At 40.9% G+C, this 17,878-nt stretch overlaps 6 non-coding genes across 6 annotated transcripts; all 6 read left to right on the plus strand.

Annotated features, from left to right (window-relative positions):
- The first annotated feature begins 1,315 nt into the window (after positions 1-1,315).
- trnaa-agc lies at positions 1,316-1,388 on the plus strand. The gene has a single exon. It is a non-coding gene; the product is annotated as a tRNA-Ala (tRNA).
- Positions 1,389-1,627: 239 nt separating this feature from the next.
- trnaa-agc lies at positions 1,628-1,700 on the plus strand. The gene has a single exon. It is a non-coding gene; the product is annotated as a tRNA-Ala (tRNA).
- Positions 1,701-3,718: 2,018 nt separating this feature from the next.
- trnaa-agc lies at positions 3,719-3,791 on the plus strand. Its single transcript has one exon. It is a non-coding gene; the product is annotated as a tRNA-Ala (tRNA).
- Positions 3,792-7,681: 3,890 nt separating this feature from the next.
- trnaa-agc lies at positions 7,682-7,754 on the plus strand. The gene has a single exon. It is a non-coding gene; the product is annotated as a tRNA-Ala (tRNA).
- Positions 7,755-7,993: 239 nt separating this feature from the next.
- Positions 7,994-8,066, plus strand: trnaa-agc. Its single transcript has one exon. It is a non-coding gene; the product is annotated as a tRNA-Ala (tRNA).
- Positions 8,067-8,305: 239 nt separating this feature from the next.
- On the plus strand, positions 8,306-8,378 carry trnaa-agc. Its single transcript has one exon. It is a non-coding gene; the product is annotated as a tRNA-Ala (tRNA).
- The last annotated feature ends 9,500 nt before the right edge of the window (positions 8,379-17,878 follow it).

The following is a 17,878-nucleotide window of genomic DNA, read 5'->3' on the forward strand; positions in this document are numbered from 1 at the left end:
AAAATGACCTAAAACGAATAATATGTAAGATAGATGTCAATTCTTCATGGTTACATTAGCTAGCTAACAATGCTTTGTTGCTATCTGGCTAGTTAACAGTACTAGTAGCTAGCCAGTCAGCCCTATTGACTAATTATGGGCTTGCGATCTAAGGTACTTAGGCAGGTAACGTTAAACATGCCGAACAATACCAAATTACTCATGAACCATTAAGAGGGATCCCCATTTAAGTGATTTATTAAAAGGTAAAACAAAAAGAGCAGGAGTCATACATATATTTATATCTCTATATTTATACATATTGAAAATAATTGGTATGTAGCACAGTTCTCTAGCACATACAAGTGCAAGCTAAGTATCTGAAGTGAACTGCCTCAACTCCTCTCTAACTACAGACTCCATCACTCTCCATCTTATTATTATCATCTGAAGCTTTGGAAGCCATCGGCCAAGTATGTACCAGATCACCTTGAGTTTATTTGAGTTTTTAAAGCTACTTTGAGATTCTGTGTGTAATGAAAAGTGCTATATAGAATAAATCATCATTATTATTATTTATCCTACAGGGGAGGAGGAGCCCTTGTCATAATGGCTTTGCGATATGATGGACAGCCTTCTGTTTGCTACTAAACAGGTCCTAATATCTTAGTCTGTGTGCCAGTTCATTCTCTCTTTTGACTTTGTTGTGGCAAGCAGAAACACACTGGAATTTAGGAAATCCCACCAAACCACCGAATTATTACTTCAATTAAAGGGACAAATTATGTGGTCGCTTGGGGTAATGCAAAAATCCCCTTTGGTTATCACATGTAGGCACATGTGTAGTTTATGAGACAGATCTTTGATTTAGTAGCTGTTCATTTGTTAGTAAATGTTGGGAGCTGTGACTCTTATTTATTCTACTGGAAGGCTGTCCTCTCCTCTGCTTACAGTAGAAAGGCCTTGGAGCGATCCACTGAGACGCAGTGAGCATAAGCACGACAAAAGACAGGAAAACAGTGACCATGTTTCGGGCGACTAACATGCATTTCCCCACGATCAACTGATCCTAATGTTATTCCACAGACAGCCAGCAGGGGGAACTCCAGACTCGCAGGTTTTTCTGCTATCATACACCCAAAACTCACTAACCCAACAATACAACTATTTCCACCACTGGGCTTACTGCAGTCACTACTTCCACCTTTACTGAACTACCATGAAAAATACTTTTAGACAGCTGAAGCAAGCATACTTTTTAAAAAGTATCCTTACTTATGGACGAGGGATTTGGCAGTGCGGTCATTGAGATTTCATACTTCTTGTTGGATGCACAGGGGGATTAGCTCAAATGGTAGAGTGCTCGCTTAGCATGCGAGAGGTAGCGGGATCGATGCCCGCATCCTCCAACTATTTAGTTTGGTTCAATCAGCACACATTGTTGTTGTAGCTCTGGATACTAACCCAACAATACAACTATTTCCACCACTGGGCTTACTCCTATCACTACTTCAACCTTTACTGAACTACCATGAAAAATACTTTTAGACAGCTGAAGCAAGCATACTTGTTAAAAAGTATCCTTTCTTATGGACGAGGGATTTGGCAGTGCGGTCATTGAGATTTCATACTTCTTGTTGTAGGCACAGGGGGATTAGCTCAAATGGTAGAGCGCTCGCTTAGCATGCGAGAGGTAGCGGGATCGATGCCCGCATCCTCCAACTATTTAGTTTGGTTCAATCAGCACACATTGTTGTTGTAGCTCTGGACTGATTTAACTAATCGAAGGATTAGTAAACAAATTGAATCAAGCGTGCTTGTCTGGCTCTAAAATGTGAATGTGTGTTGCTGGGGCAACCTGAGGACTGCAGTTGGGAAACACCAGTGGGAAATATGTAGAGTGTGGTGGCGAGTTGAAATATTGATTCAAAATAGACCAAACAGTAGACGACGCTATCGTGGCTGTTCATAATATATTAGGCTAAGTACTGTTTTATACTCTGCACTTTCAATTGTTGTGAGTTCATGACGTATTTCCCATGTAGTGTTTTAATAGGATAATTTAGGGACAGTTCAAAAATTACTGGGTGAGTGGGGGCTTGTAGCTCTCAAACTCTAGGGGTGTTTTTCCAAACATACTACCATGCTCCACACTCATGCTCCGATTGTATTCTCCACTCCGTTCTCTTGAGTACGTTTTTGTGTGGACGCGAGTGAGGAGAATGCATAAAGCAATACATTTAAGAAGCACTCGCACTCCCCCTACTGTATTACCTCACGCTTCACAGCCCCATTCACTGAACCTCCTTCCAGCCAGGACAATGGCAACAATAGACGAATCAAGATATACACAAAGCAAACGTTTGACGTCACAATTATCAGCTAGATATGTGAATCGTAACAATTTAGCTAGCCAGATAGCTAAACAGGACAAAAATGACCTAAAACGAATAATATGTAAGATAGATGTCAATTCTTCATGGTTACATTAGCTAGCTAACAATGCTTTGTTGCTATCTGGCTAGTTAACAGTACTAGTAGCTAGCCAGTCAGCCCTATTGACTAATTATGGGCTTGCGATCTAAGGTACTTAGGCAGGTAACGTTAAACATGCCGAACAATACCAAATTACTCATGAACCATTAAGAGGGATCCCCATTTAAGTGATTTATTAAAAGGTAAAACAAAAAGAGCAGGAGTCATACATATATTTATATCTCTATATTTATACATATTGAAAATAATTGGTATGTAGCACAGTTCTCTAGCACATACAAGTGCAAGCTAAGTATCTGAAGTGAACTGCCTCAACTCCTCTCTAACTACAGACTCCATCACTCTCCATCTTATTATTATCATCTGAAGCTTTGGAAGCCATCGGCCAAGTATGTACCAGATCACCTTGAGTTTATTTGAGCTACTTTGAGATTCTGTGTGTAATGAAAAGTGCTATATAGAATAAATCATCATTATTATTATTTATCCTACAGGGGAGGAGGAGCCCTTGTCATAATGGCTTTGCGATATGATGGACAGCCTTCTGTTTGCTACTAAACAGGTCCTAATATCTTAGTCTGTGTGCCAGTTCATTCTCTCTTTTGACTTTGTTGTGGCAAGCAGAAACACACTGGAATTTAGGAAATCCCACCAAACCACCGAATTATTACTTCAATTAAAGGGACAAATTATGTGGTCGCTTGGGGTAATGCAAAAATCCCCTTTGGTTATCACATGTAGGCACATGTGTAGTTTATGAGACAGATCTTTGATTTAGTAGCTGTTCATTTGTTAGTAAATGTTGGGAGCTGTGACTCTTATTTATTCTACTGGAAGGCTGTCCTCTCCTCTGCTTACAGTAGAAAGGCCTTGGAGCGATCCACTGAGACGCAGTGAGCATAAGCACGACAAAAGACAGGAAAACAGTGACCATGTTTCGGGCGACTAACATGCATTTCCCCACGATCAACTGATCCTAATGTTATTCCACAGACAGCCAGCAGGGGGAACTCCAGACTCGCAGGTTTTTCTGCTATCATACACCCAAAACTCACTAACCCAACAATACAACTATTTCCACCACTGGGCTTACTGCAGTCACTACTTCCACCTTTACTGAACTACCATGAAAAATACTTTTAGACAGCTGAAGCAAGCATACTTTTTAAAAAGTATCCTTACTTATGGACGAGGGATTTGGCAGTGTGGTCATTGAGATTTCATACTTCTTGTTGGATGCACAGGGGGATTAGCTCAAATGGTAGAGCGCTTGCTTAGCATGCGAGAGGTAGCGGGATCGATGCCCGCATCCTCCAACTATTTAGTTTGGTTCAATCAGCACACATTGTTGTTGTAGCTCTGGATACTAACCCAACAATACAACTATTTCCACCACTGGGCTTACTCCTATCACTACTTCAACCTTTACTGAACTACCATGAAAAATACTTTTAGACAGCTGAAGCAAGCATACTTGTTAAAAAGTATCCTTTCTAATGGACGAGGGATTTGGCAGTGCGGTCATTGAGATTTCATACTTCTTGTTGGAGGCACAGGGGGATTAGCTCAAATGGTAGAGCGCTCGCTTAGCATGCGAGAGGTAGCGGGATCGATGCCTGCATCCTCCAGCTATTTAGTTTGGTTCAATCAGCACACATTGTTGTTGTAGCTCTGGATACTAACCCAACAATACAACTATTTCCACCACTGGGCTTACTCCTATCACTACTTCAACCTTTACTGAACTACCATGAAAAATACTTTTAGACAGCTGACGCAAGCATACTTGTTAAAAAGTATCCTTTCTTATGGACGAGGGATTTGGCAGTGCGGTCATTGAGATTTCATACTTCTTGTTGGAGGCACAGGGGGATTAGCTCAAATGGTAGAGCGCTCGCTTAGCATGCGAGAGGTAGCGGGATCGATGCCCGCGTCCTCCAACTATTTAGTTTGGTTCAATCAGCACACATTGTTGTTGTAGCTCTGGACTGATTTAACTAATCGAAGGATTAGTAAACAAATTGAATCAAGCGTGCTTGTCTGGCTCTAAAATGTGAATGTGTGTTGCTGGGGCAACCTGAGGACTGCAGTTGGGAAACACCAGTGGGAAATACGTAGAGTGTGGTGGCGAGTTGAAATATTGATTCAAAATAGACCAAACAGTAGACGACGCTATCGTGGCTGTTCATAATATATTAGGCTAAGTACTGTTTTATACTCTGCACTTTCAATTGTTGTGAGTTCATGACGTATTTCCCATGTTGTGTTTTAATAGGATAATTTAGGGACAGTTCAAAAATTACTGGGTGAGTGGGGGCTTGTAGCTCTCAAACTCTAGGGGTGTTTTTCCAAACATACTACCATGCTCCACACTCATGCTCCGATTGTATTCTCCACTCCGTTCTCTTGAGTACGTTTTTGTGTGGACGCGAGTGAGGAGAATGCATAAAGCAATACATTTAAGAAGCACTCGCAATCCCCCTACTGTATTACCTCACGCTTCACAGCCCCATTCACTGAACCTCCTTCCAGCCAGGACAATGGCAACAATAGACGAATCAAGATATACACAAAGCAAACGTTTGACGTCACAATTATCAGCTAGATATGTGAATCGTAACAATTTAGCTAGCCAGATAGCTAAACAGGACAAAAATGACCTAAAACGAATAATATGTAAGATAGATGTCAATTCTTCATGGTTACATTAGCTAGCTAACAATGCTTTGTTGCTATCTGGCTAGTTAACAGTACTAGTAGCTAGCCAGTCAGCCATATTGACTAATTATGGGCTTGCGATCTAAGGTACTTAGGCAGGTAACGTTAAACATGCCGAACAATACCAAATTACTCATGAACCATTAAGAGGGATCCCCATTTAAGTGATTTATTAAAAGGTAAAACAAAAAGAGCAGGAGTCATACATATATTTCTATCTCTATATTTATACATATTGAAAATAATTGGTATGTAGCACAGTTCTCTAGCACATACAAGTGCAAGCTAAGTATCTGAAGTGAACTGCCTCAACTCCTCTCTAACTACAGACTCCATCACTCTCCATCTTATTATTATCATCTGAAGCTTTGGAAGCCATCGGCCAATTATGTACCAGATCACCTTGAGTTTATTTGAGTTTTTAAAGCTACTTTGAGATTCTGTGTGTAATGAAAAGTGCTATATAGAATAAATCATAATTATTATTATTTATCCTACAGGGGAGGAGGAGCCCTTGTCATAATGGCTTTGCGATATGATGGACAGCCTTCTGTTTGCTACTAAACAGGTCCTAATATCTTAGTCTGTGTGCCAGTTCATTCTCTCTTTGACTTTGTTGTGGCAAGCAGAAACACACTGGAATTTAGGAAATCCCACCAAACCACCGAATTATTACTTCAATTAAAGGGACAAATGATGTGGTCGCTTGGGGTAATGCAAAAATCCCCTTTGGTTTTCACATGTAGGCACATGTGTAGTTTATGAGACAGATCTTTGATTTAGTAGCTGTTCATTTGTTAGTAAATGTTGGGAGCTGTGACTCTTATTTATTCTACTGGAAGGCTGTCCTCTCCTCTGCTTACAGTAGAAAGGCCTTGGAGCGATCCACTGAGACGCAGTGAGCATAAGCACGACAAAAGACAGGAAAACAGTGACCATGTTTCGGGCGACTAACATGCATTTCCCCACGATCAACTGATCCTAATGTTATTCCACAGACAGCCAGCAGGGGCAACTCCAGACTCGCAGGTTTTTCTGCTATCATACACCCAAAACTCACTAACCCAACAATACAACTATTTCCACCACTGGGCTTACTGCAGTCACTACTTCCACCTTTACTGAACTACCATGAAAAATACTTTTAGACAGCTGAAGCAAGCATACTTTTTAAAAAGTATCCTTACTTATGGACGAGGGATTTGGCAGTGTGGTCATTGAGATTTCATACTTCTTGTTGGATGCACAGGGGGATTAGCTTAAATGGTAGAGCGATTGCTTAGCATGCGAGAGGTAGCGGGATCGATGCCCGCATCCTCCAACTATTTAGTTTGGTTCAATCAGCACACATTGTTGTTGTAGCTCTGGATAACAATACAACTATTTCCACCACTGGGCTTACTCCTATCACTACTTCAACCTTTACTGAACTACCATGAAAAATACTATTAGACAGCTGAAGCAAGCATACTTGTTAAAAAGTATCCTTTCTAATGGACGAGGGATTTGGCAGTGCGGTCATTGAGATTTCATACTTCTTGTTGGAGGCACAGGGGAATTAGCTCAAATGGTAGAGCGCTCGCTTAGCATGCGAGAGGTAGCGGGATCGATGCCTGCATCCTCCAGCTATTTAGTTTGTTTCAATCAGCACACATTGTTGTTGTAGCTCTGGATACTAACCCAACAATACAACTATTTCCACCACTGGGCTTACTCCTATCACTACTTCAACCTTTACTGAACTACCATGAAAAATACTTTTAGACAGCTGAAGCAAGCATACTTGTTAAAATGTATCCTTTCTTATGGACGAGGGATTTGGCAGTGCGGTCATTGAGATTTCATACTTCTTGTTGGAGGCACAGGGGGATTAGCTCAAATGGAAGAGCGCTCGCTTAGCATGCGAGAGGTAGCGGAATCGATGCACGCATCGTCCAACTATTTAGTTTGTTTCAATCAGCACACATTGTTGTTGTAGCTCTGGATACTAACCCAACAATACAACTATTTCCACCACTGGGCATACTCCTATCACTACTTCAACCTTTACTGAACTACCATGAAAAATACTTTTAGACAGCTGAAGCAAGCATACTTTAAAAAAAGTATCCTTTCTTATGGACGAGGGATTTGGCAGTGCGGTCAATGAGATTTCATACATCTTGTTTGAGGCACATGGGGATTAGCTCAAATGATAGAGCGATCGCTTTGCATGCGAGAGGTAGCGGGATCGATACCTGCATCCTCCAACTATTTAGATTGGTTCAATCAGCACACATTGTTGTTGTAGCTCTGGATACTAACCCAACAATACAACTATTTCCACCACTGGGCTTACTGCAGTCACTACTTCCACCTTTACTGAACTACCATGAAAAATACTCTTAGACAGCTGAAGCAAGCATACTTTTTAAAAAGTATCCTTACTTATGGATGAGGGATTTGGCAGTGTGGTCATTGAGATTTCATACTTCTTGATGGATGAACAGGGGGATTAGCTCAAATGGTAGAGCGATCGCTTAGCATGCGAGAGGTAGCGGGATCGATGCCCGCATCCTCCAACTATTTAGTTTGGTTCAATCAGCACACATTGTTGTTGTAGCTCTGGATACTAACCCAACAATACAACTATTTCCACCACTGGGCTTACTCCTATCACTACTTCAACCTTTACTGAACTACCATGAAAAATACTTTTAGACAGCTGAAGCAAGCATACTTGTTAAAAAGTATCCTTTCTTATGGACGAGGGATTTGGCAGTGCGGTCATTGAGATTTCATACTTCTTGTTGGAGGCACAGGGGGATTAGCTCAAATGGTAGAGCGATCGCTTAGCATGCGAGAGGTAGCGGGATCGATGCCCGCATCCTCCAACTATTTAGTTTGGTTCAATCAGCACACATTGTTGTTGTAGCTCTGGATACTAACCCAACAATACAACTATTTCCACCACTGGGCTTACTCCTATCACTACTTCAACCTTTACTGAACTACCATGAAAAATACTTTTAGACAGCTGAAGCAAGCATACTTGTTAAAAAGTATCCTTTCTTATGGACGAGGGATTTGGCAGTGCGGTCATTGAGATTTCATACTTCTTGTTGGAGGCACAGGGGGATTAGCTCAAATGGTAGAGCGATCGCTTAGCATGCGAGAGGTAGCGGGATCGATGCCCGCATCCTCCAACTATTTAGTTTGGTTCAATCAGCACACATTGTTGTTGTAGCTCTGGACTGATTTAACTAATCGAAGGATTAGTAAACAAATTGAATCAAGCGTGCTTGTCTGGCTCTAAAATGTGAATGTGTGTTGCTGGGGCAACCTGAGGACTGCAGTTGGGAAACACCAGTGGGAAATACGTAGAGTGTGGTGGCGAGTTGAAATATTGATTCAAAATAGACCAAACAGTAGACGACGCTATCGTGGCTGTTCATAATATATTAGGCTAAGTACTGTTTTATACTCTGCACTTTCAATAGTTGTGAGTTCATGACGTATTTCCCATGTTGTGTTTTAATAGGATAATTTAGGGACAGTTCAAAAATTACTGGGTGAGTGGGGGCTTGTAGCTCTCAAACTCTAGGGGTGTTTTTCCAAACATACTACCATGCTCCACACTCATGCTCCGATTGTATTCTCCACTCCGTTCTCTTGAGTAGGTTTTTGTGTGGACGCGAGTGAGGAGAATGCATAAAGCAATACATTTAAGAAGCACTCGCAATCCCCCTACTGTATTACCTCACGCTTCACAGCCCCATTCACTGAACCTCCTTCCAGCCAGGACAATGGCAACAATAGACGAATCAAGATATACACAAAGCAAACGTTTGACGTCACAATTATCAGCTAGATATGTGAATCGTAACAATTTAGCTAGCCAGATAGCTAAACAGGACAAAAATGACCTAAAACGAATAATATGTAAGATAGATGTCAATTCTTCATGGTTACATTAGCTAGCTAACAATGCTTTGTTGCTATCTGGCTAGTTAACAGTACTAGTAGCTAGCCAGTCAGCCATATTGACTAATTATGGGCTTGCGATCTAAGGTACTTAGGCAGGTAACGTTAAACATGCCGAACAATACCAAATTACTCATGAACCATTAAGAGGGATCCCCATTTAAGTGATTTATTAAAAGGTAAAACAAAAAGAGCAGGAGTCATACATATATTTCTATCTCTATATTTATACATATTGAAAATAATTGGTATGTAGCACAGTTCTCTAGCACATACAAGTGCAAGCTAAGTATCTGAAGTGAACTGCCTCAACTCCTCTCTAACTACAGACTCCATCACTCTCCATCTTATTATTATCATCTGAAGCTTTGGAAGCCATCGGCCAATTATGTACCAGATCACCTTGAGTTTATTTGAGTTTTTAAAGCTACTTTGAGATTCTGTGTGTAATGAAAAGTGCTATATAGAATAAATCATAATTATTATTATTTATCCTACAGGGGAGGAGGAGCCCTTGTCATAATGGCTTTGCGATATGATGGACAGCCTTCTGTTTGCTACTAAACAGGTCCTAATATCTTAGTCTGTGTGCCAGTTCATTCTCTCTTTGACTTTGTTGTGGCAAGCAGAAACACACTGGAATTTAGGAAATCCCACCAAACCACCGAATTATTACTTCAATTAAAGGGACAAATGATGTGGTCGCTTGGGGTAATGCAAAAATCCCCTTTGGTTATCACATGTAGGCACATGTGTAGTTTATGAGACAGATCTTTGATTTAGTAGCTGTTCATTTGTTAGTAAATGTTGGGAGCTGTGACTCTTATTTATTCTACTGGAAGGCTGTCCTCTCCTCTGCTTACAGTAGAAAGGCCTTGGAGCGATCCACTGAGACGCAGTGAGCATAAGCACGACAAAAGACAGGAAAACAGTGACCATGTTTCGGGCGACTAACATGCATTTCCCCACGATCAACTGATCCTAATGTTATTCCACAGACAGCCTACAGGGGCAACTCCAGACTCGCAGGTTTTTCTGCTATCATACACCCAAAACTCACTAACCCAACAATACAACTATTTCCACCACTGGGCTTACTGCAGTCACTACTTCCACCTTTACTGAACTACCATGAAAAATACTTTTAGACAGCTGAAGCAAGCATACTTTTTAAAAAGTATCCTTACTTATGGACGAGGGATTTGGCAGTGTGGTCATTGAGATTTCATACTTCTTGTTGGATGCACAGGGGGATTAGCTTAAATGGTAGAGCGCTCGCTTAGCATGCGAGAGGTAGCGGGATCGATGCCCGTATCCTCCAACTATTTAGTTTGGTTCAATCAGCACACGTTGTTGTAGCTCTGGACTGATTTAACTAATCGAAGGATTAGTTAACAAATTGAATCAAGCGTGCTTGTCTGGCTCTAAAATGTGAATGTGTGTTGCTGGGGCAACCTGAGGACTGCAGTTGGGAAACACCAGTGGAAAGTAGAGTGTGGTGGCGAGTTGAAATATTGATTCAAAATAGACCAAACAGTAGACGACGCTATCGTGGCTGTTCATAATATATTAGGCTAAGTACTGTTTTATACTCTGCACTTTCAATTGTTGTGAGTTCATGACGTATTTCCCATGTAGTGTTTTAATAGGATAATTTAGGGACAGTTCAAAAATTACTGGGTGAGTGGGGGCTTGTAGCTCTCAAACTCTAGGGGTGTTTTTCCAAACATACTACCATGCTCCACACTCATGCTCCGATTGTATTCTCCACTCCGTTCTCTTGAGTACGTTTTTGTGTGGACGCGAGTGAGGAGAATGCATAAAGCAATACATTTAAGAAGCACTCGCACTCCCCCTACTGTATTACCTCACACTTCACAGCCCCATTCACTGAACCTCTTTCCAGCCAGGACAATGGCAACAATAGACGAATCAAGATATACACAAAGCAAACGTTTGACGTCACAATTATCAGCTAGATATGTGAATCGTAACAATTTAGCTAGCCAGATAGCTAAACAGGACAAAAATGACCTAAAACTAATAATATGTAAGATAGATGTCAATTATTCATGGTTACATTAGCTAGCTAACAATGCTTTGTTGCTATCTGGCTAGTTAACAGTACTAGTAGCTAGCCAGTAGCTAGCCAGTAGGCAGGTAACGTTAAACATGCCGAACAATACCAAATTACTCATGAACCATTAAGAGGGATCCCCATTTTAGTGATTTATTAAAAGGTAAAACAAAAAGAGCAGGAGTCATACATATATTTATATCTCTATATTTATACATATTGAAAATAATTGGTATGTAGCACAGTTCTCTAGCACATACAAGTGCAAGCTAAGTATCTGAAGTGAACTGCCTTACTGCCTCAACTCCTCTCTAACTACAGACTCCATCACTCTCCATCTTATTATTATCATCTGAAGCTTTGGAAGCCATCGGCCAAGTATGTACCAGATCACCTTGAGTTTATTTGAGTTTTTAAAGCTACTTTGAGATTCTGTGTGTAATGAAAAGTGCTATATAGAATAAATCATAATTATTATTATTTATCCTAAAGGGGAGGAGGAGCCCTTGTCATAATGGCTTTGCGATATGATGGACAGCCTTCTTTTTGCTACTAAACAGGTCCTAATATCTTAGTCTGTGTGCCAGTTCATTCACTCTTTTGACTTTGTTGTGGCAAGCAGAAACACACTGGAATTTAGGAAATCCCACCAAACCACTGAATTATTACTTCAATTAAAGGGACAAATTATGTGGTCGCTTGGGGTAATGCAAAAATCCCCTTTGGTTATCACATGTAGGCACATGTGTAGTTTATGAGACATATCTTTGATTTAGTAGCTGTTCATTTGTTAGTAAATGTTGGGAGCTGTGACTCTTATTTATTCTACTGGAAGGCTGTCCTCTCCTCTGCTTACAGTAGAAAGGCCTTGGAGCGATCCACTGAGACGCAGTGAGCATAAGCACGACAAAAGACAGGAAAACAGTGACCATGTTTCGGGCGACTAACATGCATTTATTTCCCCACGATCAACTGATCCTAATGTTATTCCACAGACAGCCAGCAGGGGGAACTCCAGACTCACAGGTTTTTCTGCTATCATACACCCAAAACTCACTAACCCAACAATACAACTATTTCCACCACTGGGCTTACTGCAGTCACTAATTTCACCTTTACTGAACTACCATGAAAAATACTTTTAGACAGCTGAAGCAAGCATACTTTTTAAAAAGTATCCTTACTTATGGACGAGGGATTTGGCAGTGTGGTCATTGAGATTTCAAACTTCTTGTTGGCTGCACAGGGGAATTAGCTCAAATGGTAGAGCGCTCGCTTAGCATGCGAGAGCTAGCGGGATCGATTCCCGCATCCTCCAACAATTTAGTTTGGTTCAATCAGCACACGTTGTTGTAGCTCTGGACTGATTTAAATAATCGAAAGATTAGTTAACAAATTGAATCAAGCGTGCATGTCTGGCTCTATATTGTGAATGTGTGTTGCTGGGGAAACCTGAGGACTGCAGGTGGGAAATACGTAGAGTGTGGTGGCGAGTTGAAATATTGATTCAAAAAAGACCAAACAGTAGACGACGCTATCGTGGCTGTTCATAATATATTAGGCTAAGTACTGTTTTATACTCTGCACTTTCAATTGTTGTGAGTTCATGACGTATTTCCCATGTAGTGTTTTAATAGGATAATTTAGGGACAGTTCAAAAATTACTGGGTGAGTGGGGGCTTGTAGCTCTCAAACTCTAGGGGTGTTTTTCCAAACATACTACCATGCTCCACACTCATGCTCCGATTGTATTCTCCACTCCGTTCTCTTGAGTACGTTTTTGTGTGGACGCGAGTGAGGAGAATGCATAAAGCAATACATTTAAGAAGCACTCGCACTCCCCCTACTGTATTGCCTCACGCTTCACAGCCCCATTCACTGAACCTCCTTCCAGCCAGGACAATGGCAACAATAGACGAATCAAGATATACACAAAGCAAACGTTTGACGTCACAATTATCAGCTAGATATGTGAATCGTAACAATTTAGCTAGCCAGATAGCTAAACAGGACAAAAATGACCTAAAACGAATAATATGTAAGATAGATGTCAATTCTTCATGGTTACATTAGCTAGCTAACAATGCTTTGTTGCTATCTGGCTAGTTAACAGTACTAGTAGCTAGCCAGTCAGCCCTATTGACTAATTATGGGCTTGCGATCTAAGGTACTTAGGCAGGTAACGTTAAACATTCCGAACAATACCAAATTACTCATGAACCATTAAGAGGGATCCCCATTTAAGTGATTTATTAAAAGGTAAAACAAAAAGAGCAGGAGTCATACATATATTTCTATCTCTATATTTATACATATTGAAAATAATTGGTATGTAGCACAGTTCTCTAGCACATACAAGTGCAAGCTAAGTATCTGAAGTGAACTGCCTTACTGCCTCAACTCCTCTCTAACTACAGACTCCATCACTCTCCATCTTATTATTATCATCTGAAGCTTTGGAAGCCATCGGCCAAGTATGTACCAGATCACCTTGAGTTTATTTGAGTTTTTAAAGCTACTCAAATCAAATCAAATCAAATTTTATTTGTCACATACACATGGTTAGCAGATGTTAATGCGAGTGTAGCGAAATGCTTGTGCTTCTAGTTCCGACAATGCAGTAATAACCAACAAGTAATCTAACTAACAATTCCAAAACTACTGTCTTGTACACAGTGTAAGGGGATAAAGAATATGTACATAAGGATATATGAATGAGTGATGGTACAGAGCAGCATAGGCAAGATACAGTAGATGGTATCGAGTACAGTATGTACAAATGAGATGAGTATGTAAACAAAGTGGCATAGTTTAAAGTGGCTAGTGATACATGTATTACATAAGGATACAGTCGATGATATAGAGTACAGTATATACGTATGCATATGAGATGAATAATGTAGGGTAAGTAACATTATATAAGGTAGCATTGTTTAAAGTGGCTAGTGATATATTTACATAATTTCCCATCAATTCCCATTATTAAAGTGGCTGGAGTTGAGTCAGTGTCAGTGTGTTGGCAGCAGCCACTCAATGTTAGTGGTGGCTGTTTAACAGTCTGATGGCCTTGAGATAGAAGCTGTTTTTCAGTCTCTCGGTCCCAGCTTTGATGCACCTGTACTGACCTCGCCTTCTGGATGATAGCGGGGTGAACAGGCAGTGGCTTGGGTGGTTGATGTCCTTGATGATCTTTATGGCCTTCCTGTGACATCGGGTGGTGTAGGTGTCCTGGAGGGCAGGTAGTTTGCCCCCGGTGATGCGTTGTGCAGACCTCACCACCCTCTGGAGAGCCTTACGGTTGAGGGCGGAGCAGTTGCCGTACCAGGCGGTGATACAGCCCGCCAGGATGCTCTCGATTGTGCATCTGTAGAAGTTTGTGAGTGCTTTTGGTGACAAGCCAAATTTCTTCAGCCTCCTGAGGTTGAAGAGGCGCTGCCGCGCCTTCTTCACAATGCTGTCTGTGTGAGTGGAGATTCTGTGTGAGTTGAGATTCTGTGTGTAATGAAAAGTGCTATATAGAATAAATCATAATTATTATTATTTATCCTACAGGGGAGGAGGAGCCCTTGTCATAATGGCTTTGCGATATGATGGACAGCCTTCTGTTTGCTACTAAACAGGTCCTAATATCTTAGTCTGTGTGCCAGTTCATTCTCTCTTTTGACTTTGTTGTGGTAAGCAGAAACACACTGGAATTTAGGAAATCCCACCAAACCACCGAATTATTACTTCAATTAAAGGGACAAATTATGTGGTCGCTTGGGGTAATGCAAAAATCCCCTTTGGTTATCACATGTAGGCACATGTGTAGTTTATGAGACAGATCTTTGATTTAGTAGCTGTTCATTTGTTAGTAAATGTTGGGAGCTGTGACTCTTATTTATTCTACTGGAAGGCTGTCCTCTCCTCTGCTTACAGTAGAAAGGCCTTGGAGCAATCCACTGAGACGCAGTGAGCATAAGCACGACAAAAGACAGGAAAACAGTGACCATGTTTCGGGCGACTAACATGCATTTCCCCACGATCAACTGATCCTAATGTTATTCCACAGACAGCCAGCAGGGGGAACTCCAGACTCGCAGGTTTTTCTGCTATCATACACCCAAAACTCACTAACCCAACAATACAACTATTTCCACCACTGGGCTTACTGCAGTCACTACTTCCACCTTTACTGAACTACCATGAAAAATACTTTTAGACAGCTGAAGCAAGCATACTTTTAAAAAAGTATCCTTACTTATGGATGAGGGATTTGGCAGTGTGGTCATTGAGATTTCATACTTTTTGTTGGATGCACAGGGGGATTAGGTAGAGCGCTCGCTTAGCATGTGAGAGGTAGCGGGATCGATACCCGCATCCTCCAACTATTTAGTTTGGTTCAATCAGCACACATTGTTGTTGTAGCTCTGGATACTAACCCAACAATACAACTATTTCCACCACTAGGCTTACTCCTATCACTACTTCAACCTTTACTGAACTACCATGAAAAATACTTTTAGACAGCTGAAGCAAGCATACTTTAAAAAAAGTATCCTTTCTTATGGACGAGGGATTTGGTATTGCGGTCATTGAGATTTCATACTTCTTGTTGGAGGCACAGGGGGATTAGCTCAAATGGTAGAGCGCTCGCTTAGCATGCGAGAGGTAGCTGGATCGATGCCCGCGTCCTCCAACTATTTCGTTTGGTTCAATCAGCACACATTGTTGTTGTAGCTCTGGACTGATTAAACTAATCGAAGGATTAGTTAACAAATTGAATCAAGCGTGCTTGTCTGGCTCTAAAATGTGAATGTGTGTTGCTGGGGCAACCTGAGGACTGCAGTTGGGAAACACCAGTGGAAGGTAGAGTGTGGTGGCGAGTTGAAATATTGATTTAAAATAGACCTACCAGTATATGACGCTATCGTGGCTGTTAATAATATATTAGGCTAAGTACTGTTTTATACTCTGCACTTTCAATTGTTGTGAGTTCATGACGTATTTCCCATGTAGTGTTTTAATAGGATATTTAGGGACAGTTCAAAAATTACTGGGTGAGTGGGGGCTTGTAGCTCTCAAACTCTAGGGGTGTTTTTCCAAACATACTACCATGCTCCACACTCATGCTCCGATTGTATTCTCCACTCCGTTCTCTTGAGTACGTTTTTGCGTGGACGCGAGTGAGGAGAATGCATAAAGCAATACATTTAAGAAGCACTCGCACTCCCCCTACTGTATTACCTCACGCTTCACAGCCCCATTCACTGAACCTCCTTCCAGCCAGGACAATGGCAACAATAGACAAATCAAGATATACACAAAGCAAACGTTTGACTTCACAATTATCAGCTAGATATGTGAATCGTAACAATTTAGCTAGCCAGATAGCTAAACAGGACAAAAATGACCTAAAACGAATAATATGTAAGATAGATGTCAATTCTTCATGGTTACATTAGCTAGCTAACAATGCTTTGTGGCTATCTGGCTAGTTAACAGTACTAGTAGCTAGCCAGTCAGCCCTATTGACTAATTATGGGCTTGCGATCTAAGGTACTTAGGCAGGTAACGTTAAACATGCCGAACAATACCAAATTACTCATGAACCATTAAGAGGGATACCCATTTAAGTGCTTTATTAAAAGGTAAAACAAAAAGAGCAGGAGTCATACATATATTTCTATCTCTATATTTATACATATTGAAAATAATTGGTATGTAGCACAGTTCTCTAGCACATACAAGTGCAAGCTTAAGTATCTGAAGTGAACTGCCTTACTGCCTCAACTCCTCTCTAACTACAGACTCCATCACTCTCCATCTTATTATTATCATCTGAAGCTTTGGAAGCCATCGGCCAAGTATGTACCAGATCACCTTGAGTTTATTTGAGTTTTTAAAGCTACTTTGAGATTCTGTGTGTAATGAAAAGTGCTATATAGAATAAATCATAATTATTATTATTTATCCTACAGGGGAGGAGGAGCCCTTGTCATAATGGCTATGCGATATGATGGACAGCCTTCTTTTTGCTACTAAACAGGTCCTAATATCTTAGTCTGTGTGCCAGTTCATTCTCTCTTTTGACTTTGTTGTGGCAAGCAGAAACACACTGGAATTTAGGAAATCCCACCAAACCACCGAATTATTACTTCAATTAAAGGGACAAATTATGTGGTCGCTTGGGGTAATGCAAAAATCCCCTTTGGTTATCACATGTAGGCACATGTGTAGTTTATGAGACAGATCTTTGATTTAGTAGCTGTTCATTTGTTAGTAAATGTTGGGAGCTGTGACTCTTATTTATTCTACTGGAAGGCTGTCCTCTCCTCTGCTTACAGTAGAAAGGCCTTGGAGCGATCCACTGAGACGCAGTGAGCATAAGCACGACAAAAGACAGGAAAACAGTGACCATGTTTCGGGCGACTAACATGCATTTCCCCACGATCAACTGATCCTAATGTTATTCCACAGACAGCCAGCAGGGGGAACTCCAGACTCGCTGGTTTTTCTGCTATCATACACCCAAAACTCACTAACCCAACAATACAACTATTTCCACCACTGGGCTTACTGCAGTCACTACTTCCACCTTTACTGAACTACCATGAAAAATACTTTTAGACAGCTGAAGCAAGCATACTTTTTAAAAGTATCCTT

This window comes from Oncorhynchus mykiss, chromosome 31 (genome assembly GCF_013265735.2).
Source record: "Oncorhynchus mykiss isolate Arlee chromosome 31, USDA_OmykA_1.1, whole genome shotgun sequence".
Classification (NCBI taxonomy): Eukaryota; Metazoa; Chordata; class Actinopteri; order Salmoniformes; family Salmonidae; genus Oncorhynchus; species Oncorhynchus mykiss.